At 48.6% G+C, this 24,507-nt stretch overlaps 1 protein-coding gene across 1 annotated transcript in view; it reads right to left on the minus strand.

Annotated features, from left to right (window-relative positions):
• The window catches only part of LOC147649085 (uncharacterized), a 119,036-nt gene that overhangs the window by 78,036 nt on the left and 16,493 nt on the right, over nucleotides 1–24,507 (minus strand). The window lies entirely within an intron of this gene.

Raw genomic sequence — 24,507 nt, forward strand, 5'->3', positions numbered from 1 at the left:
TACGTATATCTAGAGGTATTTAGTTCTATTTAAACATGTATGACGAGGTATAGTTATATAATTCTATCTATCGAATTCTTAGTACAGGGTTATTTAGAAGGGGACACTGATATTTTTGTATTTCTATATGGGCTGTAATCTTGTAGTAATCTGTAATAAATTAAGCTGTTAAACATCTCATTCATTTTTGTCAATATTGACTTGTAGAGGTTAGCAGTAAGTTACGTTTTTGCTAACTGAAGTTGGTATTTGTGTATTTTTACGTGGCACGGTTGTGCTAATATAATAAATGACTTTTTTTAAACTTAATGGAGATTTTGATAGTTGTGTATTGTCAGCGCAGGTGTAGCAATTTGTAATAAATGACATTTTTCAACTGAAATGGATTCATGTGTATTTGTAGCTCAGCTGTGCGGCTGCAGCAATCTGCAAGCAATGACATTTATCAGCTGAGATGGGTGGTTTGTGATTTGTGCTCTCCAAAGCAATGGGCAGATGGAAATGCCATGATGCTGGAGGATTTTGGTGATGAAAATCTCCAGCCACGCCCAGCACATGCCCCACTTGCGCTCAGGCTGGGCAAGGAAAGCGCAGCTTTGGGATGGCAGCAGAGCCACACGTTGGCTCAGAACTCGCTGCACAGGCCTGCTGAGAAAACTCTGGGACTCTGCTGCGCGTACAACTCCAAGCAGGAGGCAGCGGGGCAGGAGAAAGCATTCACAATGAAAAAACAAAGAGAAATTGTGTCCAAACAGATGTGAGGATACTCTGGGAGTTGGATCAAATGCTCTAAGTCACCACTGCCTGGGCTCATCTTCAGCAAAACTAGTTTGTTCAAAGCTGAACACCTTCCAGGAAAGAGAGATTGCACTTTCCCCTTCACTTGCCTTGCTGTGTGAGTGGAAGATGTCCTTAGCACAGGGAATTCTGGCTACAGAATTCTGATGATCTAATTGCTGGATTTGTGGAGGGCTGAAATCAGCTGAGAAATGGCCATGGAAAGGTGAGAGCTTAGCTCCAGAGCAACTTCTAAAATGGAATCATACCTAAATTTCCAAAACATTAAAATGACCCCAAGGGTGAGTTTTAGATCATCAAATAATTGGAACAGTTTGTATCAGCAGGGAAGGAAAAAGATATACTGAAGTAGTGGGATATACTCCTTGCACATTCACTTGAACAGTAAATTCAAAGAACAACACCAAAGCCTGGCAACCAGAAACCCCCACTGGATACTGGAGTCAAACAAAAAAAAAAAAAAGACAAATTGTGATTGGAATGATCAGATCAAATTATGTTGGCACAAAAGTCCTGGAGCTAATCCTTACCGATCCTTCAAAAGCTTAAAGAATTCCTGGGATAAAGCAGAAACTGTAAATGACCAATGGAAAGCACCTGATGGAATATACTGGATATGTGGGGAAAAAGCATCCAGTGAATTACCCTGCAGGTAGAAAGGATCCTGCACTCTGGGAATGATTTGACCCTCCTTTTTGCTCCTAAAGTCCAAAAGTAAACTATTAGGAGCACCCCTAGATGAGAGCCTGGGCAGAGAAAAAAGAGAGCTGAATCTTGAGTTTCCAAAAGCAGGAGGGAATCAGAAGTGGGGACAAGATGAGTGGCCTGCAGAGAGGATAAGAGCTTGGCAATAGCCCAGCAACTTGGGCTCAAGACGGGAGCTGGGGATACAGGAGCCCAATTTACCTATTCAACCGACTAGGAAGACTTCAAGCCATGGTAGGAATTGTATCAAATCATAGCTCTGATGCTCTCGAGTTATCAGCTAAACAGCATTCACTAATGCAAGCATTTGTGTATCAGAAGCGAATTGCTTTGGACTACTTGTTAGCAGAAGAACGGGGAGTCTGCAGAAAGTTCAATGAATCTGAATGCTGTGTAGAAAGAGATGATGATGGAGAAACCATAAGAAACCTTGCAGCAGAAATGAAGCAAGTGGCACATGTAGCGGTTCAAACATGGAATTCTATCCTTCAAGCTTCTTGCTGGGATCAATTGTTTGGGGGGAATTGTCTGGGGAAAGATTGGTGGAAAAAATGAGGATTTTTAATATGATGTAAAATGATGGGGCTATTATTTCTGCCTTGTCTCATCCCATGTTTTATCCAATTCATCCATTCTGTTGTCTAAGGCATGCAAATAGCAGCAATGCCCATTGATCCTAAGTTAGCTCCAATAAAAACTGGCCAATCCAAGGGAATACCCAAAATATCTAAAAGAACGGAATTGAAAGAAAAGAAAGAGAGCAGAGCTGCTGAAGCTCAGGCAAGATTTAAAGCTCAGACACAACTATTTGACAAGTAGCATGAAGCTACTGCACAGCCAAAATACAGCTCAGGATACAATAGGCATTACCTGCATTGATGTACAATTAAGCACCCAAACAAAAGAATCAAATACTAAAATAACCAATCTTATCAAAAATTATCCCTTGTAAATACTGATTATGAAAAAAGTTAACTGTATCTAAATTGATCCTAAAAGCACAAATTACTTTAATTCATCAAGAAAGCAGGGGGACTGTGATCCATACCATGAATAAAATCGGGCTAAAGTTATAATCTTGTCTGACAAGAATCCTGGCATATTTCCAGGAAACCTTCCCTGACGAGATTCTAGTGACATGCAGCAAGGCCAACATGAATATTCATCTGCAAGGGGCATATCTCCAAGAAACCTCCGTCCCATAAGATTAGAACGATATGCACTCATAAATATTCACCTGCAAGAAGTGTATTTCCAAGAAACCTGATGAAATGACAACATATACGCCCAAAACAGCATGAATATTTGTCGGCAAGCAGTGTATTCCAAAGGAGCCCAGAAGAGCCTGAAAACATATAAAAAGCACCTTGGGACAGTTGCAGTTTGTGAAGCACGGTGGGGAAGTGCTGCAGAGCCTCCTCCCTGTCTCACCTGGTGCTGTTCACCTGGCACAGCCCCAAACTGATTTTTGCTTCTGGTTTCCTTTTCATGATTGTAATTTGATTCTAGAATAAATTTCTTCTTTTTACTAATCAAACTGGCTAATCATTTATAACAAATGATATTAGAATTTGGAAAACTAGGTCCCTTGAGCTAATAACAGTTGAATAAAAAATGAATACCATTTAGTAAATTGAATAGTAATTTGGTAGAAAAGAATATAGTTTAGTAAAAGAATACAATTTAGTAAAAAATTATCGATTATATATATATTATTTTCTAGTAATTAAGTATGATTAAAGCATATGCAAAAACTAAACCGGGTTATGGGGAGGGCTTGTTACCCCACCTCACATACAGAACTGACCGGGGTACGGAGGCTTCCCACCCTGCCTCACGTACAAAACAAAGCCCTTCAAGCTAAACTTGTGTACTGTATGCTTATACATATTCATTAATGTTTGCCATAAGTTTCCTCCTCTTTCTGATTTTTCTGATTTTACGTCACTATTCTTCACGGCACATGCTCCACTTGTTGTTAGGGGGTCTTCAGTCTGCTTTTGGTGGTCTTTTGGTGAAGGCTTCTCCTCTTCCTCATTGTCCTTTGGATAACCTTTCAGGTTTGTGCGTGCATACTAAGCGTTGTTATGTAAGTCTATTCATTAGTCTGATATTTACTGATTTTTAGGCCCAATGCCTAAAGTCGTTCTAATTTTGTCCATCTCAAGGCCATTTTCATCTTGGGACATCACTTATCTTCCAAACTACATCCTGTACCTCAGTTTTAACATGTAACATCTGTAAAGTGGTGCATCTGCCTTGTAACACTGATCCTTTAGATTGCTTCTAATAATAACTTTACTAACAGTTACAAATTATTTCACACAAATCAATTCTATTTATTACACCACCCTCCAGGGTACCCAAAATTTGAAAACAGATCCCCCTCTGCTGTGCCGATAATTTCACACCCATTTTCCTTGATGTTAAGCTGCCAGCACAACAAAAATCCACTCTCCCCTTCAGCAAAAGAAACAACTTAACAAACTAAAGATCAAAGTTCCAGGGCCAGTCTCAGGGCCAGGGTGCTTTCCACAGCCAACTATCCTGGCCTGTAGGTTCATGGCCCCTTCCAGCACCCCCGGGGAGCAATGCACCCTTCCCACAACTTGTGAGCACCCTCAGCCTAACTTGGGGTACACTCACCCTCCTTTGGTCCACTGGACAGGGGCTGCAGGGAAGTCCTCCTCAGGGAAGTGCTCCTCTGGATGCTCGAGGGTTATCACTTCCTCCCCCAAGAGCCAGCGGAGAAAAACCGCTCTGCTGCACTCGGAGGCAGCTGAGGGCCAGAACTTGTTGGATAAAATCCACAGTTCGTCCGTGGGGTCCGTTCACAGGGCCACACCTTGGGCACCAGCTCTCGCATCTCACCGGAGCTGATCTGGCTCTGTCACTCGGGCCTGCACAGGAGTGGGTCACACCCCAGGAGCAGGATGAGCCCAGCTGTGACTAGAGTACTCACTCTACGGCTTTTGGCTGTCAGTCTGTGCTCTGAGGAGGCAAGGACAAGAGGGAGGTCTTTTGCATGGGATAATAGAGGATTTATTGCTCTGGGGAATGTTGGGGGAAAAAGACAGAAAATGCGAGCATGCAACAGCTGAAATAGGGAGGCGGTTCAAAGGGAGGGTCCAAAGCATCAGCTAATCAGAGATATCCTGGGGAGGGTAAAAGGCAGGGTTCACAAAATCATCATCCAATTGGGGCCCAAAGCACCAAGGATCCACTGTGACACTGCAGGGCCCAAAGAACCAAGGATCCACTGTGACTCCACGGAGTGTCATGGAACCGTGGAGACCATTGTGACACTGCAGGGCCTCATGGAACCATTCTGACACCAAGCTGGCTGGGAGTGTGGATGTGCTGGAGGGCAGGAGGGCTCTGCAGAGGGCCCTGGACAGGCTGGATGCAGGGCCCAAAGCCAACAAGGTGAGGTTGAACAAGACCAAGTGCCGGCTCCTGCACTTTGGCCACAACAAGGCCTGCAGTGCTCCAGGCTGGGGACAGAGTGGCTGGACAGAGGCCAGGCAGAAAGGGAGCTGGGGCACTGATGGACAGCAGGCTGGACATGAGGCAGCAGTGTGCCCAGGTGGCCAAGAAGGCCAATGGCCCCTGGCCTGGATCAGGAATGGGGTGGCCAGCAGGAGCAGGGCAGGGATTCTTCCCCTGTGCTGGGCACTGCTGAGGCCACACCTCGAGTGCTGTGTCCAGTGCTGGGCCCCCAATTGAGGAAGGCCATGGAGGGGCTGGAGCATGTCCAGAGAAGGGCAACAAGGCTGCTGAGGGTTCTGGAGCACAAGTCCTGTCAGGAGTGCCTGAGTGTGGTGGGTTTTAGCTCTAGCTAAAATCACCAGAGTGCTTCCTTCTTTCTTGCTGTGAGATAGGGATTAGGAGAAGAGCAAAACAGGCTTAAAACTCAAAAGGAATAAAAATACTTTATGGTCAGGTCTACAAGAAAAAGAAACAAGAATAAAATCTCCAGAAACCTTTCCTCCCCCCAGACCCAACTTTTCCTTTCCCAAGTGACACGGCAGAGACAAAACCTTGGATGTTAAAGCAGTGCCAACTATACAATAGTCTTTTCATCAGTCTGTGCAGGGAGAGGAGTTTTCTCTTGTCATGCCATGGAGAGTTCTCCACAAGAAACAGTTTTCTCATGCCTTTTCATTTCTACAAATGGCAGTCACTCGGGCACAAACTCTTCCCTCTCCTCCCATTTTCACACCACTCAGAGGAGCTGTCCCCCCGAGCATCCAGCCACATCAAGAATGCTGCTTCTCAATGCTGCATTGGTGCTGAGCAGTTTTGATTTTAGGGAATTTTGGGCCCACTCCCAGTGCCAAGGAAAGCTGTGTCTCCCGCTGTTCACAAACAGAGCAGGGCTGCTGGGAGATGTGGTGGTCAGAGGCTGCCTGGGGTACAGTGACCATGGAATAATCGAGTTTTCAATATTCTGGGACAGAAGGAGGGGCAGCAACAAAACTTCTACACTGGAATTACGGAGGGCACACTTTGGCCAATTCAGGGTGCAGATTTGGGGAATATTGAATCAGGTACTGATTTTTTTAAAGGAAACAGCTGTTAAAAACAAAGAGGTCGAGGAAGGATGGACACATTTCCAGACTAAACATCCCAAAGGATCAGGAGCAGCCTGTCCTTGTGTGTCAAAAAAGTGAGCTAGTGAGGAAAATGCCTGGCCTGGCTGGGCATGGAACTTTTTCCAGGAACTCAGGAAAAGATGAGAGTCCATCACCCTTGGACCGAGGGACAGGCAACTCAGGAAATGTTTAAGGATGTTGTTAGATGCTGCAGAAAGAAAAGTAGAGCGGTGAAAGCGCAATTAGAGCTTAAACTGGCTTCTTCCGTGAAGGATAATAAATATGTTTTTATAAATACCTGAATGGCAAAAGGAGAGGTAAGGACAACCTCCATTCCTTATTGGGGGGATGAGGTTATCAAAGATGAGGAACAGGCTGAGATACTTAAGCCCTTCTTTGCCTCACTTTTCAACAATAAGACAGGTTGCCCTCAGGACAAGTGTTCTCCTGAGTTGGTAGATGGCACAGGGAGCAGAACAGACGCCCTGTAATCCAGGAGGAAGCAGCTGGGGACCTGCTGAGCCACTCAGATGCTCACAGGTGTCTGTGATACCAGATGGGATCCATGCTAGGGGCATGAGGGAGCTGGTGGATGAGCTCCCCATGCTGGTCTCCATCATTTACTATCAGTCCCGGCTGACCAGGGAAGCCCCAGAGGACTGGATTAGCCAGAGTGACCCCATCCCCAAGAAGGGCTGGAAGGAGGATCTGGGCAACTCTAGGCCTGTCAGCCTGAGCTCAGTGCCTGGTGAGGTTTTGGAACAGATCACCTTGAGTGCCATCACAGGGCACCTCCAGGATGGCCGAGGGGTCAGAGCCAGCCAGCGTGGATTTCAGTGTCTGCATTGATGGTCTGGATGGTCTGGATGGAGGTCTGCTTGGCCAGCTCATAGCCAGCACCTCCAGCTCAGCAGGCCTTGATGTCTGCATGGCGGACAGAGGTGTGTTGGACTGTTGCAGGATGCACAGGGTTCCTTTGGATGCTTTTGGTCCAGTGGGTGAGGGAATGAGTGCTCTTCTTGTGGGGAGGTCTAGTACCACTGCTCAGGGCATCATTGTGCACCTAGGAATCATTGATTCAGACATCACAGTGTGGATTTATGCCATGGTTTCCACGCTCACCCCCCCCAACACTGCAGGGCCCAAAGCACCAAGGATCCACTGTGACTCCACGGAGCGTCATGGAACTGTGGAGACCATTGTGACACTGCAGGGCCTCATGGAACCATTCTGACACCAAGCTGGCTGAGAGTGTGGATGTGCTGGAGGGCAGGAGGGCTCTGCAGAGGGAGCTGGACAGGCTGGATGCAGGGCCCAAAGCCAACAAGGTGAGGTTGAACAAGACCAAGTGCCGGCTCCTGCACTTTGGCCACAACAAGGCCTGCAGTGCTCCAGGCTGGGGCCAGAGTGGCTGGACAGCGGCCAGGCAGAAAGGGAGCTGGGGCACTGATGGACAGCAGGCTGGACATGAGGCAGCAGTGTGCCCAGGTGGCCAAGAAGGCCAATGGCCCCTGGCCTGCATCAGGAATGGTGTGGCCAGCAGGAGCAGGGCAGGGATTCTTCCCCTGTGCTGGGCACTGCTGAGGCCACACCTCGAGTGCTGTGTCCAGTCCTGGGCCCCCAATTGAGGAAGGCCATGGAGGGGCTGGAGCGTGTCCAGAGAAGGGCAACAAGGCTGCTGAGAGGTCTGGAGCACAAGTCCTGTCAGGAGTGGCTGAGTGTGGTGGGTTTAGCTCCAGATAAAATCACCAGAGTACTTCCTTCTTTCTTGCTCCGAGATATGGATTAGCAGACGGGCAGAACAGGCTTAAAACTTAAAAGGAATAAAAATACTTTAAGAACAAGACTACAAGAATAAGAATCAAGAATAAAACCTCCAGAAACCTTTCCTCTCCCCACACCCAACTTTTCCTTTCCCAAGTGACACGGCAGAGACAAAACCTGGGATGTTAAAGCAGTGCCAACTATACAATAGTCTTTTCATCAGTCTGTGCTGGGAGAGGAGTTTTCTCTTGTCACACCATGGAGAGTTCTCCACAAGAAACAGATTTCTCATCAATTTTAATTTCTACAAATCACCCAGTCAGTCACCCAGGCACAATCTCTGCCCTCTCCTCCCATTTTCACACCACTCAGAGGTGTGTTCATGGGCCATGAGCTAAGGGGTATATTTCAAGGATGAGTTATTCAAAGGCAAAGGTTGTCTTCATCTGTGAGAATAGAGGTTTTCTTCTTCTCTCCGTGGAAGCAAAGGGTCTTCATCAGCTCCCATCTCCCTCTCTCTCTGTTCAAGCTCTCATGGGATCACAGCTACTCCACCATCGGCTTGGCTTCATCAATGGATACCTTTGCCCAGATCTACAGCTTGAATACTTCAATCCCCAATACTCTTTCATGAATTAAAGGAGTTATTTTTCAGAGCATTATTATTCATCTCCATGGCTCTACCAAAAGAATATTTCAGCTTATTAGAGCATCTCCTCATTCTCCTTCCATCTGAGGCTTGATTCCTTCTTTTACTGACCTTGATATTTCACGCTGTGTTTTTCTGTGTCACTTGGTTCTTTTCTTTTCCTGGAGAGAGGATTAAAGTCTGCAGGTCTCCTGTGTGTAGTGCAAGGGTTAAATGTGTCCCAAGCCATGGCAGGCAGTGGTGGTGTGGGATTTCAGGTGTGGCTGGTGCCAGCTCTCAGGAGCTGTCTGTGCGGGCCGGGGGGCAGGGGGGGTGTTGGCGAGTGTCATCAGCCGTGGCCTGGCCCAGCCTGGGGGCCGGGGGCTCCCCTGGGAAGGGCTTTGGCCACCCCGCTGGAACGGGACCCGGAGGGCTTCCCGGGAAAGCCAGCAGCGCAGCAGAGCCTGGCCTGGCCTGGGGGGGATCCCGCAGTCTCCATCTCCCCCCGGGAGCAGCTGGGCTCCGGCCCAGGCCCCCCCAGGCCGCACAGGCCACGGGGGAGCGGGGCCAGCCACACCACAGCTCTGCTGCCTTTCAAGGCTGCAAAGAAAGAGACCAGTTCCTGGCCTTGGGTGTTTAAAAGGTGGCATTCACAAAGGTGAAGTTACTTTTCAGTGGTGCAGAATGCTGTCAGTTGTCAGAACTGGCCAGCTCTTGGCTTGATCTCAAGCACAGAAGGAACTCCCCACAGCCTCTCTCAGAGGAATCACTGCTGTGGGTGTTTCCCACTTCTTTCCCTAAATGCCAAACTACCACACCCTTTGACCATAACATAATTCTCATAACTCACAGCTATCAAGGCCTTATTTAACACCAAGTATGTTGCTCCAGTGTCTACCAAAAATTCTACTTCTTTTTCTTCTTTCTCAAGTTTCATTTTTATTACCAGTGGGTCTGTTGGGGTGGACTCCCCGGGTCCCCTTCAATCTTCTTGTGGATGTGTGACTGCAACCACCCCTCCTTTCCCTTCTTTCTTTTGGCCATCTCACTTCCACTTTGGACACTCATTTTTCCAGTGACCAAATTCTCCACAGTACACACATTGGGCTCTACCCAGTCGAGATGGGCCTCGTTTGGGTGGTCCTTGTCCATCCCTTCCTTTCCCTTTTCCTTCCTCCTGTACCACTGCTACTAGCTTCTTCATTTCTTGCTTATATCCCTCTTCTCAATTGCTGAAAACTCTCCACGCCTTTTCCTATAAGGCTTCTAAGTTTCACCCATCTGCCCCCCAAAGCTTTTGGAGTTTACACCTCATGTCCCCCGTGGATTGTTCCAGAAATAGATGAACTAGCTGCTGTATTCCTACTTCAGAGCCCAGCTCCAGTGGTGTGTGTCTGTGCATCGCGTCCTCCCAAGGATCTGGGAATTCCCAGCGAGATTCCCAGGGACCTTGTTTGATTGCATATAAGGCTGCCCAGTTCATGGTTTTAGGTCCAGCCCTCTCCACTCCCTTCACTCTCCACTCCTGGCAGCTTTCTGACTTTCTCCTTCAGCTCGACTGATTTGGATCCCATTGTGGGTCCTGGAGAGGAAAGTATTCTTTTCCATCCGTTTGTAATGTTTTCTAATGGTCCTTTGCCAGGTCCCCTGCTGGTTTTAGAACCAATTGTTTCTCAGTTTTGGTTAATGCATCTAATAACAATTGTGTGTCCCTTCAATCTGGGTTATGTTGTTTGAGTATATATCGTAAACATTGGCAGTGTTTTTTGGGTCACTCTGATAATTCTTTGTGACCTTTTCTCAGGCCTCTGTGTCAAGAGGAGAAAAGGGTTCCTTAACTACCATTGTCCCTTCTGGTCCTATTGCTTCCCACAAGGGTGCCTGTAGTACCTGCTTTCTGTGCCGGGATGCAATCGGGCTACCTGGGGGTGTTGGGGCTGATGCCCCCTTAAAGCTGTCGGGAGGAGGTGGAGGGGAAATGGAGCTTGCAGGTGTGGAGGGGCAGAGGGGCAAATGGAGCTTCCAAGTGCACCTCTTCCTCCTGCTGCCTCCTAAAGGGAGGGCTGATTAAATGAGTACAGTTCTGTTCTTGCTGGGCTGCTGCTGGATAGGCCTTACTCAGCCTGATGCACCTCTGGCCGAGGCTGCAGCTCCAACAGCACCGTTTGAGCTTCCCTTTGTCGGCCTGATTTTCTTTCTCAAGGGCCAACACCAAAGGATCAGAGGGGGCTTTGATCCCACAGTCCCTCTGCCATTCAGGGTTATCCCAGAGGGAGAAAAACATATCACAGCCCAAAAGCTCATCCCACTTCCCCTGGTGTCTTAGGAAAAGCATGAACTGCAGCAGGGCGTTGTACTCTGCTGTGCTACTGGGGGCCACCTTGCACCGTCATCCAGGCGATCCAACAGCCACCAGTGAGAACAATATTTTATTGAACTCTTTTTGTTCTCAGTGCCCCCAGGGCTTGTGATTTCTTTCCAATGTGGTAAGACACATCCCAGTGGGCTGGCCCTTGCTACTTCTTTGCTCTGTTCTGCCCCCATTATCTTCTTCTCATCTTATCCCATTTTGATCTAAATTTTTCCTCACAATTTCTCAGAGTCTTTTCCCCCTCTTCTTTGTTCACAACCCAAGTCTGAGGCACAAAATGGGTCCTTCCACACACAAGCTTTAAGATCTCAGGCTCACGACCAACCTGTCCTCGCTCACACTGCGGGCACCCCCTCGGCTGTTGGGCAGAAGAGCAGTGCCAGCGTGGTGCACAAACCTTACACTGGAATAATACCCACGCAAAATGTTGTCCCTGTTGTGAATGAAACACCCCAAGAGCACAAATACACACTATTCCTGGCATCCCTTCTGTCCCTTCTGGCATTTCCAGATCTTTAGGAGAGGGCTGTTCCCAATCCAAAGCTGTGATCTTTCCGGCAGAAGTTTGATAAATTCCCTCTAATAACACCTGCTCGTTCCCTCTGTCTGTCCAGTGTTGCCCTGGGTTTACAAACTCCCAAGGGTCCAGGCCAAACCTCTGGGCCAGAGGTAGTCCTTTAATTTGCCTTGCCAGGCTTGGAGTGTTCTTTCAGCCCTTCCATCACTTGTTATGACTAATAAGATTGAACACCCAGCGTATCCAACATAGAAAGTGAAGGAAAGTTACCAGTGTGCTGGGATTATAACTTTTGACACAAGAGAGCAGTATTGCTACAGAAATACACACAAATCACTAAAAGCTCTGGGAAAATACAAAATGACTGCTAAAAAACTTACAGTGAAAGAGAGAAAAACCCAAAACTACAGTCTTTGAGTCACACTCTACATTCGTAATTGTCCTAACCACGTCTCAGCCACTGTCTCAGTCACTCACACAGAACCAAAATTCTGGACATAACACACTTCACCAAACAGCAGCATTAACACAGGGGTTCGTTCCAGCCACCCCCAGAACTGCCAGTGGCCAATCCCTTTGGTCAATGAACCCCCCTTTGCCGGCCCCAGCCGGTCCCCTCCTGCCGGCCGCGCAATCAGCCCAAGCGGTCCCTGCACCGCTCACTGACCCATGGTCACTTGCAAGCCCACCTTACCCCAGCAGGGACGAGGCTACGCGCAGGGACGTCTCCCTGCGGCTCAGCAGCAGCAGCCCTTTAGTCCAGACCCCCCGAGGCTGGATTATAATACAAACCCTTTGATCCACGGGCAGCAGGTTCCTCGTCTATCCCTGTGCTGAGCGCACCAGTTGAGGAGTACCCCGAGAAGATCCCGGGGCGCGCCTTGGGGAGTCCATCCCCCGTGTGCTCCTACAGGGGGATAGAGAGGACTCCTGCCTGGCTCCCCAAACCTGACACATGGAAAGACTCTAAAACTGCAGTATTTAAAGTAGGTTTGATTATTTATTATTGACAGGTGCCCAAGCACACGGGGGATTGATCCTCCAAAGACGTGTGCAAACATCACAAGGTGTACATTCTCTATTTATCCCCCAAGGTATTACATATGAATAGGATTGCACAATTTGCTTCATGCATATTCATCTCTTGACCCCTCCCATTTCCATTCCATATGGTAATGAGATCCATGCCCCTCTGGGCATGCACAGTTCACTCTGGTGGTCACTGAGGGGTCTTCAGGGATGAAGGCTCTGAACTGTCCAAACCCCTGGGTCAGCTCTGTCCAGCTCAGGAGCCTGAGGGCCTCTTTCATCTCAGTGTTTTTTCTTTCCTAGGGCACTATGTTAAAATAGATGTTAAAGCCACTATACAGTGGAGTAAATAATTCTGATTAAGACCCTGTTGTTGAGTCATAATCCTTATCAATCTTATCTATATGTATATAAATACTTCAGCTTTGCTGTTCATTTTGAGAGACAAAGTTGTACAAAGGTTCAATTCCACCTGTATAATCCTTTACACAGAAATCCTTTACAAATCCTGGGGCTGGGACTTGATCCAGGCACTCCCAGGCTCCTCTCACAGAAGGAGTTGAGAAATCCTGGGGGTCCTGGCTTGGGGGATCTTGGGGTGTAATTGGGGTGTTGGGGGTCCTTTCTGCACCTGGTGACCCAACAGCAGCTTCTCTAATAACCTTTGCCTGAAACTCCCACTGTGCCCATGACAGGAGCCCCTGGCAGTGTCGGTGACATCCCGGCTCTTTGGCAGCCTGGGCACTGCTGGGATGTCACCCTGGAGCCCCTGGCAGTGTCTGTGACATCCCGGCTCTTTGGCAGCCTGGGCACTGCTGGGATGTCACCCTGGAGCCCCTGGCAGTGTCTGTGACCTCACTGTTCTGTAGCAGCACAGGGATGTCACCACTGGACTCCTGTCACTGCCTGTGACAAATTGGCTCCTTGGCAGCGTGGAGACACCTCTGTTGTCACCCTGGAGTCCTGGGACTGTCACCTCACGACCCTCAGGAAGATGAAGGAGCCCTGGGATGTCACCAAGGAGCCCCTGGGACTGCACGTGAGCTCACAGCTCTTCAGCAGCCTGGAAAGCCTGGGATCTGTTCATTCCTGCTCTGCTGAGGATGGATCCTCAGCAACTTGGAGGGAGGTTCCCTGATGAGTTTTACTTCTCCAGAGGCTTGTTCCGTCTTCAGCTCTTCAGTCCAGGAATTCAGTCCCAAAAACTCATTAAGATTTCAAATTGCTCTGACAAGACAATTCCCTGGGAATAATTCAATAAGTCTTCAGTTCTTCTATGGTTAATTATACAGATTTCAGAAGTGTATTCAAACAGAATATACTGTATTATTAATACGGCTGAGGTTTTTCTTATCCTATTTAGCTTTCTGTTTATAGATTGATATCAGCAATCTCCAGTTGATATTGATCCTGAGCACCTCCTAAATCACTCTGAACAGATCTGAAAATCAAGTCCCTTGATGGCTGTCAATCCATCAGCCTTTGTCCCTAAAGCCCCCCCTCTCAGGGCTGGGCTCTCATCCAAGGCCTGGCCCCCAGAGCAGCTGAGGAATGGAGCCACATCCAGGGGTGTCCCCAGGGCTCAGGGCTGGGGCCAGCTCAGTTCAATCTCTTTATTGCTGCTCTGGCCCAGGGCACCCAGGGCCCCCTCAGGTAGCTGCCAGGGGAGCCCAATCTGGCTGGGAGTGTGGCTGTGCTGGAGGGCAGGAAGCTCTGCAGAGGGATCTGGGCAGGCTGGAGCCATGGGCCCAGGACAATTGGATGAGGTTCAGCAAGGCCAAGGGCCGCGTCCTGCCCTGGCCTCACAACCAGCCCAAATCCCTGGCCGTGCCCTGGCCCTGATCCCCACAGCCTGGCCTGTTCCCTTCATCCCTGCATTGCCAGGGACTCTGTGGGACACGGCAGCTCTGCTGTGCCTATGGAGGGAGCTCCAAGTGCCACCACTGCACTGGGAACCACAACTCAGCGCCTTTGTGTCCTTTGGGGCTCAGCAACTGGGGACACTCAGAGGCACAGCAAGTTTCTCTTCATGGCCAACAGAAAAAATGGAAACGTGATACCATTTGAAAAACATCAAAACTCTTCCCTCAGCAATGTGAGACAACCCAGCAGCATCTGACGTGCCCACTATCCACCAGGGATATCCATACAGGAACATTTTTAGATAAAGACAAAGAGAATTGGAAGAGCCATAAATGCAATTAAGATGTTTCATGATGAGTTATTTGAAGTTCTGAAAGACTGGGCAACTCCCTGAAGCTCCCAGTGTGAAGCAACTCAGTTGAGAGCCATTGGAATGCCCGGAGTGCAGCTAGAGGAGGAAGTCTGGGAGCAATGGGAAGGACACAGATGCAGCTGCTGTCGTTAAGAGATGTCCTTAGATACGGCCATTTAAACAGGAGAGGTGGAAACTCCTGAATGAGGAAGAACATGAAATAAGAGACAACAGAATATTGGTGACACAAATTGAGGGGAAAATCAGTATTCCTTTTCCTGACATTGTAAAATTCCAGGATATTCGTGGTCTCTCCTGGTGGGAAAACTTTGACATTATTTAAAAGTACTCAACTGACCCAGCTGATGAGATGTGCTCGTGCACCTCACAAGCTGCAGGTGCCCTACAGCCCTGGAGGGCTCCTGTCCCATCTGCTCTGCTCCAGTCTCAAACAGGGACCAGCATTGTCCCAGGATCATCCGAGAGCTGAATGGGAAAGGATCTCAGCAAGTCTGGAGCCCAAGGTGTCAGCAAGAGGCCCAGAGCAGGTGGTTCAAGGCTTGATTTGGTGTGGATTGGCAAATGGCAAAGAACAGGGAGGGGGCAGCATGTCAGCACGTGGCTGAGGCCATGGGAACAAAGGTTTCCTGCTGTCGTGGCTGCTGTCCCCTCTTTCCCCTTGCCCCCATTGTCTTTTGTCTCTGGCCAGCCCCCGGTGAAGAGCCTGGCTCTGTGTTCTCCATCAGCTCCTGGGTGGCAGTGCCAGGCTGGGATGAGGAGCCCCTGAGCCTTCCCTGCTGCGGGCTGGACAAGCCCAGCTCCCTCAGCCTCTCCTCACAGCCCAAGGGCTGCAGCCCCAGCTTGGAGGCCCTGGCGTGAGCCTGCTGCAGCTGCCAGACATCTTTCCTGCCCTGGGGAACCCAAGCCAGGCCCCAGGGACCGGGATCATGCATGTCCTTGATGTCCTGCTCACACAGCCCCGGCCCCTTGTCCCCGTGCCAGGCTCTGGGCTGGATCCTGTGCAACATCCTTAGGCTGTGGCTCCAGGAGCACCGGGGGGACAGCGGGGGACAGGGGACCCCACTGGGCATGGACAGTGTTGGACTTCTCTGGGGGGGTCAGTGTGAGGGGGGGCTGGGGCAGAGTGACCAACGCAGTGACCTCACACAGCCCCCTGTGATGTCACAGCCTGTTCTGTGACGTCACACAACTGGTCTGTGATGTCACAAACCACTCTGGGATGTCACACAGCCACATTGTAATGTCACATCTTGCTCTATGATATCACAGCCTGCTCTGTGACGTCACAGCCAGCTCTATGATGTCACATTCAAATCTGTGATGTCACAGACATTTCTGTGATGTCAGATCTTCATCCTGTGATGTCATAGCCTCTTCTGTGATGTCACGTAACTGGTCTCTGATGTCACTAATCACTCTGCGATGTCACACAGCCACATTGTAATGTCACAGTGAATTCTGTGATGTCACATCCTGCTCTGATGTCACAGCCTGGCCTGTGACATCACACAACTGGTCTATGATGTCACAAACCACTCTGTGATGTCCCTCAGCCATCTTGTAATGTCAAAGCCACCTCTGTGATGTCACAACCTGCTCTGTGATGTCATAGCCAACACTGTGATGTCACAGCCTGCTCTGTGATGTCACAGAAATGTTCTATGATGACACAGTGCATTCTGTGATGTCACAGCCAGATCTGTGATGTCACAAACCCCTCTGTGATGTCACACATCCATATGGTGATGTCACAACCTGCTCTGTGATGTCACACAAATCGTCTATGATGTCATAGTGTGTTCAGTGATGTCACAGCCAGCCCTGTGATGTCACAACCTGCTCTGTGACATCACACAACTTGTCGATGATGTCACAGCCATCTCTATGATGTCACAGGCTGCTCTATGATGTCACAGGGTGCTCTGTGATGTCAGACCTCCACCCTGTGATATCACAGCCTGCTCTGTGACATCAGATCCAAATCTGTGATGTCACAGCCAGCTCTGCGACATCACAGCCTGCTCTGTGATGTCACACAACTGGTCTCTGATGTCACAAACCACTCTGTGATGTCACACAGCCACATTGTAATGTCACAGTCTGCTCTGTGACGTCACAACCGGCTCTGTGATATCACAGCCATCTCTGTGAAGTCACTGCCTGCTCTATGATGTCAGACCTCCACCCTGTGATGTCACAGCCTGCTCTGTGACCGCACAGCCTGCTCTGTGATGTCACACAACTGGTCTCTGATGTCACAAACCACTCTGTGATGTCACACAGCCACATTGTAATGTCACAGTCTGCTCTGTGACGTCAGACCTCCACCCTGTGATGTCACAGCTAGATCTGTGATGTCACAGAGACAGCCCATGATGTCACAGCTGCTCAGTGACCTCACAGAACCCACTCTGTGATGTCACAGCCCACTCTGTCACCTCATGTCACCAGATGATCAATTGTCTACCCCAGGTGAGCACACACTGCTCCTTCTCCAAACTGTAGTGGTTTAGATTTGCCAATTTCTTTTTCCTGGCCAACGCACCAAATAAATGTTGTGGTTGTAAAGCAGTAACTTAAAAATCACTAGAAAACTTCCTTAGTTCTTGCTGTGAGATATGGATTAGAACAAGAGCAAAACAGGCTTAAAACTTAAAAGTAATAAAGAAAGTTTATTAACAAAACTACAAGAATAAGAAAACCAGAATAAACCTCCAGAAAACTCCTTTATCCCCCACTATCTAACCATTCCCTTGTTCACATAACAACATAGGGACAAAAAACTTTGGAACTTTGGTGTTTAAAACAGTCCCAATTCCTGCTAGAGTCTTTTCATCAGTCTTTGTAGAGAAACAGAAATCTTCTTCTGCTAATTTATGGGGTTTCTCATGAGAAAACTATTTCCGTTATAGTTTTCTATTTCTTTGATGCCAGCTGCCTGGAAATCCTGTCATCAGTTCACTCCTCCCATTTCACATCACTCTGAGGTGTGTATGGGTCAATGAGTCTAGGGATGTCATTTTTAAAGATGAGTTATTCAACGGCAAAAGTTCTCTTCATCTGTCTCTGTGAGCCTCCCTGGAAACAGAAGTTTTCTCATTGCTCCTCAAGGCCTCAAATCTTCACTTCACTCTGTTCCAGCACCTCACTGGAACAGAGTTTTTGCTCAAAATCCACACTTTGAACTACTTTATTCCTCCCTATATACTCTGTCATGAATTAAAGGAGTTTTTTCAGAACACTATTGTCTATCTCCACAGCTCATCTTATAGCTACATTGAAGGTAAAGTCACCCCATGACACAAACCCACTGGCCCATGGACACCACACAATGCCCATGGTGGAAGGAGGGGAACTGGAAGTTCTCCAGCCTCAGTGTCCTGCCAGCTCAGCCAGGCCCACTGGAACATTGGGCTCCAGCCCCAGCAGGGACCAGCAGAGAGACCCCAGCACAGAAGAATGCATGTGGAAAGGGGAGGGGAAATATGTTCATCATTTTGGGCTCATGATTACCATATGTCTGTTTAGTCTGGGACAATCAATGAATGGGGGTGTGCAAAATACAGAACAGAAACAGAAACTTCCCTGTGCTCAGCATGCCCAGCTTTGGGAGGAGCTGTCCCCCCGAGCATCCGGCCACATCAAGAATGCTGCTTCTCAATGCTGCATTGGTGCTGAGCAGTTTTGATTTTAGGGAATTTTGGGCACACTCCCAGTGCCAAGGAAAGCTGTGTCTCCTGCTGTTCACAGACAGAGAAGGGCTGCTGGGAGATGTGGTGGTCAGAGGCTGCCTGGGGTACAGTGACCATGGAATAATCGAGTTTTCAATATTCTGGGACAGAAGGAGGGGCAGCAACAAAACTTCTACACTGGAATTATGGAGGGCAGACTTTGGCCAACTCAGGATGCAATTTGGGGAGAACTGAATCAGGCACTGATTTTTGTAAGGGAAACAGCCCTTAAAAACAAAGGGGTCCAGGAAGGATGGACACACCTCAAAAAAGGAAACTTAAGGGGGAAGGAGCAGCCTGTCCCTGTGTGCCAAAAGATGAATGAGTGAGGAAAATGCCTGGCCTGGCTGGGCATGGAGCTTTTTCCAGGAACTCGGGGAAAACCATGGACACATCACCTTTGGACAGAAGGGCAGGAAACTCAGGAAATATTCAGGGATGTCTTTAGGTCCTGCAGAAAGGAAATGAGAGAGGTGAAAGCTCAATTAGGACTTAACCTGACTGCTTCTGTGAAGAATAATAAAAATAATGTTACCAATACATTAATGGCAAAGGAGATTAAGTAAGGACAACCACCGTTCCTTACTGGGGGGATAAGGTTCCCAAAGATGAGGAAAAGGACTATTGGGATCAGAGCACACAAGGCCAACTGAGTGATGTTAGAAAAGGTATTTTATTGCATAGTCCATCAGCCTCATGCAAGGCTGAGACTCTTAAGGTGTTACATTCAACACCATCACCTCAGAAGCCACCAAAATTCTAGTTACAATGTCTTTTATAAACTTTTTAACCAATCAAGAGGTCACACAAAAGCTCAGCAGCATCTTAATAAACCGATCATCAATTGCTTTGTCTCACACAATGCTGCTGCAATGTGTCTTTTCTTATCCAATCATAGAACACTACAGAAACTTACATTGCTGTATCTGTAATTCCTTACTGACTTTAGAACATTTTGTATGTGAAACTTCAAAATCTCTATTATCTTACTTAACATATTTATTCACTCATAGAAAGCATATTTCTACTTGCTGAAAGCATGTTTCACATATATTTTGATTCAAACTGCAAGCTCTTATTCTTCCTTCATGTTTGTACAGCTTCATTGTTGTAAAGCCCCAAGCCTTCCCCGTGGTCTCAGGTCAAACTCTGTGTCCATCTCTGTCTCTGGGCCTGTATGCTCAAGGCCCTGAGAGCTCTCTGTGCCTGCATTTCCCACACAGCCCAGCTTGGGCTCCCCTGGCAGCTGCCTGAGGGTGCCCTGGGTGCCCTGGGCCAGAGCAGCAATAAAGAGATTGAACTGAGCTGGCCCCAGCCCTGAGCCCTGGGGACACCCCTGGATGTGGCTCCATTCCCCAGCACTCCTCGGGCCTGCCCATCCAGACAGATTTTGAGCCGGGGAACAGATGCTGCAGAGGCTGTTGGATCAAGTTGCTGGGAGCAATCCCAGCAGTTTGGGATTAGTGCAGCTGTGGCTCTGCACAAGAGAGCTCTTCAGCCACTTTCTCTCTTTTCCTCCCTCTGGCCATGGAGGCAGCTCGTGACTTCAGCGTGTGCCTCGTGTGTGCAAAGAGCAAATCTGGGCAGAATCGGGGCATGGAGGCTTTGGGGCATCTTGGCACCTGTGCTGGACACAGAAGGTGTTTTCCATTGCACTGAGACTGTCTGCTGTGCAAAGTGGATTGAATATCCAGCACAGGAATGACTTTAGTTTGGATGGAGCTGTGCCTTCCCTTGCTTTGTTTGCTGACAAGGAATGAACATCCCTCTGTGTCTGGGGCAGCTCCTTCTGCAAGGAAAGCAGGTGGGAGTTGGTGCCAAGGAGCTGAAAGCTGCAGGCACAGCCTGGAGGGGAGGGAGCTCAGATTTGCACAAGGCTGCTCTGAGTGCCAGGGCTTGGATGAGGGAATTGGTGGCGTGGGGGTAGGGACAAAGTCTGATGGATTGTCAGCCATGAAGGGTCTTGATTTTCAGATCTATTCAGAGTGCAGGAGGAGGTGCTGGGGATCAATATCAACTGGGGATTGCTGATATCAGTGCATAAACAGGAAAAGAATAAATGGGAAAAAAGATCTTCTCTCTCTGTATTTTTTAAATGAAATATGTTGTTACAAATAGAGTGGATGCTTAGCCAAGTTCTGCCTTATGCTCAGGTTTCTGGCAGGAGCTCTGTTTCAGGCCACCTGCACCCCAAATTGCTCTTGCTCCCAAGTTCTTTAGAATACCCCATTAGGTCTATTAGAAAATGAATTATTTACTGAATGGACTCAAGATTAACAGACAAGAGACTTTAAACAGACTGCTTCCTCCACAGGATAACCCAAAGAAGTGCTAGTGGATACAAACCCAGGGCACAATCAAGTTACCTATATTACAGCTCGTGAAGAGCTGGCACAGATTAGGAGTCAATGGAACTCAGCACCCAATTGATAGTGGAGCACACCTGGAGCCCTTTCTTTCCCTCAGCTTCCAGAAAGGAAGCACCAAGATGCATCCAGGCTTGGCACAGAAGCCCTGCCCGTTTCCAGGGACGATGCAGAAGAGTTGTGCTTTGTGCAAGTTTTGTGTAGCTTTTCTAGTTTGTAAAGTGAAGTGTGTGTCAGTCCAGAATCCAAGGCTCATCTCCCTTCAGGCTGCTCTCAAGGCAAGATGTTTCTGGGCAGCTGGGAACTGCAGCTCCCTGGCAGCAGAGAGAAGTCAGGACAGGACAGATGTGCGGCCTGGGTTATCTCCCCAGTTGCTGTGAGGGGGAGATGCCCTGAGTTATGGCCCCAGCTGCTGGACAGAGCAGAGGAGCCCTTCTGTGGCCCAGGGGAAGTCCTGCTCCAGGAACCTGCTGGAACCAAGGGGCCCTTGTGACATTGGGATGCCTGATGGAGCCAAGGGACCATGGGGACACCAATGAACCTCCTGGAACCAAGGGGCCCTTGTGACACTTTGGAACTACAGAGACCATTGCTGAGGACGGAACCTCATGGAACCAAAAGCCCATTGTGACAGATCAGGGCCTGGTGGAACCAAAAAGAGCATTGTGACACGGTGGGGCTCCATGGAGCCAAATATCCACTGGGACAGTGCAGAACCTCCTGGAACCCAGGGGCCTCTGTGACACTGCAGGGCCTCAGTCAAGGAGTGCAAAGGTCTCAAACATTCCTTGCAGGGTTCTGCCTTGGGGAAGGGGAACCTCCTTGGTGGCACCTTGGGCTGGCACACACTTGAGGAGTGCGTCTGTTTTCAACAATGAATCTTAGGAGTCTCAGATTGCTTCAAAATAAAAAGGGAAAAACCTCTCTTTCCTGAGTGCAGGCAGCTCTCCAAGCAAAGCAGGTCCCAGGTGAGGAAGGACACAGGGGATGGGCTTGGGGAATGTGGAGCAAGGCTGTCCACACTGGCTCACACCTCAAGGCACAGCTTCTCTGAGCAGGCCAGACCTCCTGAGGAGAGACCCTGGGTCAATATCAATCACAGAATGCTGCAATCACCTCTGCTCCAAAGAGAGCAGGAATAAAATACATCCTTTATCACAGGAATGTGCATTTCCTAGAAGCTGTTATCAATACATATTATAATATTGGCTTTTCACAAGGATTCAGATGAATGCTGTATGTATCACGTTCCAATGGCTTTGCTGTAACAGTCGATAGAGGATGTTTGAACTGTCTGCTCAGTTGGGATAACTCCAGTGAACAGATGATGGGGACCCTGCTGCTATCAACACTCAGCACCTGTGCAAAGAAGGAGCCAAGGCCCAAATTCAAAGGGGAGAAGAAGAGGATTAAAACCACAAACCAAGACACAGGCATGCTGTAAAAAGGCAGACCCAAGGAGTGGCCATGCTAAACAGTTCCTGGGAAATGTAAAGTAGTTAATGGGAAAGTTTGAATATGCATAAAGTCTATGAATGTGCATCAGGTGATGCAATAGAAATGGGATATAAAGGGTGTTTCCAAAACACCAGGGGTGCTCTTGGCAGAGGGCCAAGCACCTGGCCCTTTTAACCCTTTGCTTTATTGTCTTTGTCTCCTTCTGACTTTCTAATTGAACCTTTCAAAATTAACCAGGAAAGTGAACGTTGTTTTTCACAGGTGCCCAGATGGGAAATTGGGACCAAAAAAGGGGAATTTGGCTGGAAAAGGAACAGTTTGGCCCAAAACTGGGGGTTTGAGCAACAAAAGGGGCAGTTTTGATGTACACATGAGAGTTTAGTTTAAAACAAATGGGTGTCTGATGCTAAAAGATCAACCCAGGTGAGCCAATGGCAGCCTGGGGGGAAATTTGGGGCAAGAAAGGGAGATTTGGGATGAAATAGGGGATTTTGGCCCAGAAAAAGGGAGCTTTGGCCCAAAAATAGAAAATTTGGGGCCAAAAAAAGAGGAATTTGTGTGCCCAGATGTTTTGGCTGCGTCTGGGGTTCTCTCCGACCCCCAGCTCTGCCACAACAAATCCCAGAGAGACGTCCCAGGCAGGAGCCGCCGTCCGGGGTTTCCAGGCAGTTTCCAGGCAGGGGGAACCCTCAGGAGCACGGGCAGAGGCTTCAGGTGATCTTTCAGCTCTTTGAGAAGCCATTTCTGCTCTGCTCTCAGCTCTGCTCAGCCCAGCCAGCTCCCTGCAGGGGTTCCCCTGCCGACGCAGAGCAGAGACGCGAGGCCATGTGGCGTTCCACAGAGAGCCTTTAATGCAGGCCTCAGCCAAGGGGGCAGGGATGGGCCAAGCTGAACTGGGCAAAAGCCGGGGTTTTTATAGGGGAGGGGGCAATCGGGAAGGGGACCAAGGGTCTGGGAGCGGGATAAGATGGCCAGGAGTTACCAGGGAGATACCATGGGCTCCTGAGGCAGGAAGGGCTCCACAGCTCAGTCACCGTCACTCGGCGCTTTGGTCTCACCTGAGGGGGCAGATCTCCAGGGCGGGAGCCTGGCAGAGGACTGGGCTGCCTCCACTGCCAGGGGGGAAGTTTGGGCCACAAAGAGGGAGTTTTGGTGCTGGAAGGGAGAATCTGGGCTGAAAAAGGGGGAATATTGGGTGGGAAATGTGGAGCCATAATGGGGAATTTGAGGCTAAATATAGGAATTTGGGTGCCCAGATGGGAAATGTGGACCCAGAAATGGGAATTTGGATTCTGCAAGAGACGCTTTGGGTGAGAAAAAAAGAAATTTGGGCCTAAAAAAAAAAAAGGATTAGGGCCAAAAAAAGAGGAACTTGGGCCCAAGAAAAGGAGAATTTGGGCTCCCAGGTGGGAAATTTGGAGCCAGAAGGAGGAATCTGGTGTTAAAAAGGAGAATTTTGGCCTAAAAAAGAGGAATTTGGGCACCCAGGTGGGAAGTTAGGGCCCAAAAAGGGACTTTGCACCCAAAAAAGGGGGAATTTGAGCACAGAAAGTGGAATATGGGTCAAAACCCCAGAAATTTTGTCTGAAAAAAGGAGAAGTAGGGTGCTGAAAAAAAGGGAAGTTTGGACCAAGAAAGGGGAGTTTTGGCACTGAAAGGCAGAATTTGAGCCTCAAAATGCAGATTTTGGTTGCTCCGGTGGGAAATTTGGAAGCCAAAAGGGGAATTTGGGTCCAAAATAATGGAAATCAGAACCAAAAAGAGGGTAATTCGGGTGCCCAGATGGGAAATGTGGACCCAGAAGGGGGAATTTGGATCCCAAAAGGACAGTTTGGGCCAAAACTGGGGGTTTGAGCAACAAAAAGGGGCAGTTTAGATGTAAAAATGAGAGTTTGGATAAAAACAATGGGAGTCTGATGCTAAAAGGTCAAGCCAGGTGAGCCAATGGCAGCCAGGGGGGAAATCTGAGGCAAGAAAGGGAGATTTGGGATGAAAAAGAGGAGTTTGGGCCAGAGAAAAAAGGGGAGATTGTGTCCAAAACAAGGACAGTTTGGGCCCAAAAATAGGAATTTGGGTCCTCAGCTGGGAAGTTTGTACCTGAAATGGGAACTCCTGGCCCAGGAAAGGAGAATTTGGGCTTAAAAAAAGGGGAATTGGGTTGCTCAGATGAGAAATTTGGACCCCAAATGAGAGTTTTGGGGCTGAAAGACAGACTTTGGGCCTAAAAAGGGGAGATTTGGGAACTCAGGCAGGGTATTTGGACCCAAAGAGAAGAATTTGGGGCCAAAATGGGTACTTTAATCCCAAAA

The sequence above is a fragment of the Cyanistes caeruleus genome, chromosome 28 (assembly GCF_971803275.1).
Source record: "Cyanistes caeruleus chromosome 28, bCyaCae1.hap1.1, whole genome shotgun sequence".
Lineage (NCBI taxonomy): Eukaryota > Metazoa > Chordata > Aves > Passeriformes > Paridae > Cyanistes > Cyanistes caeruleus.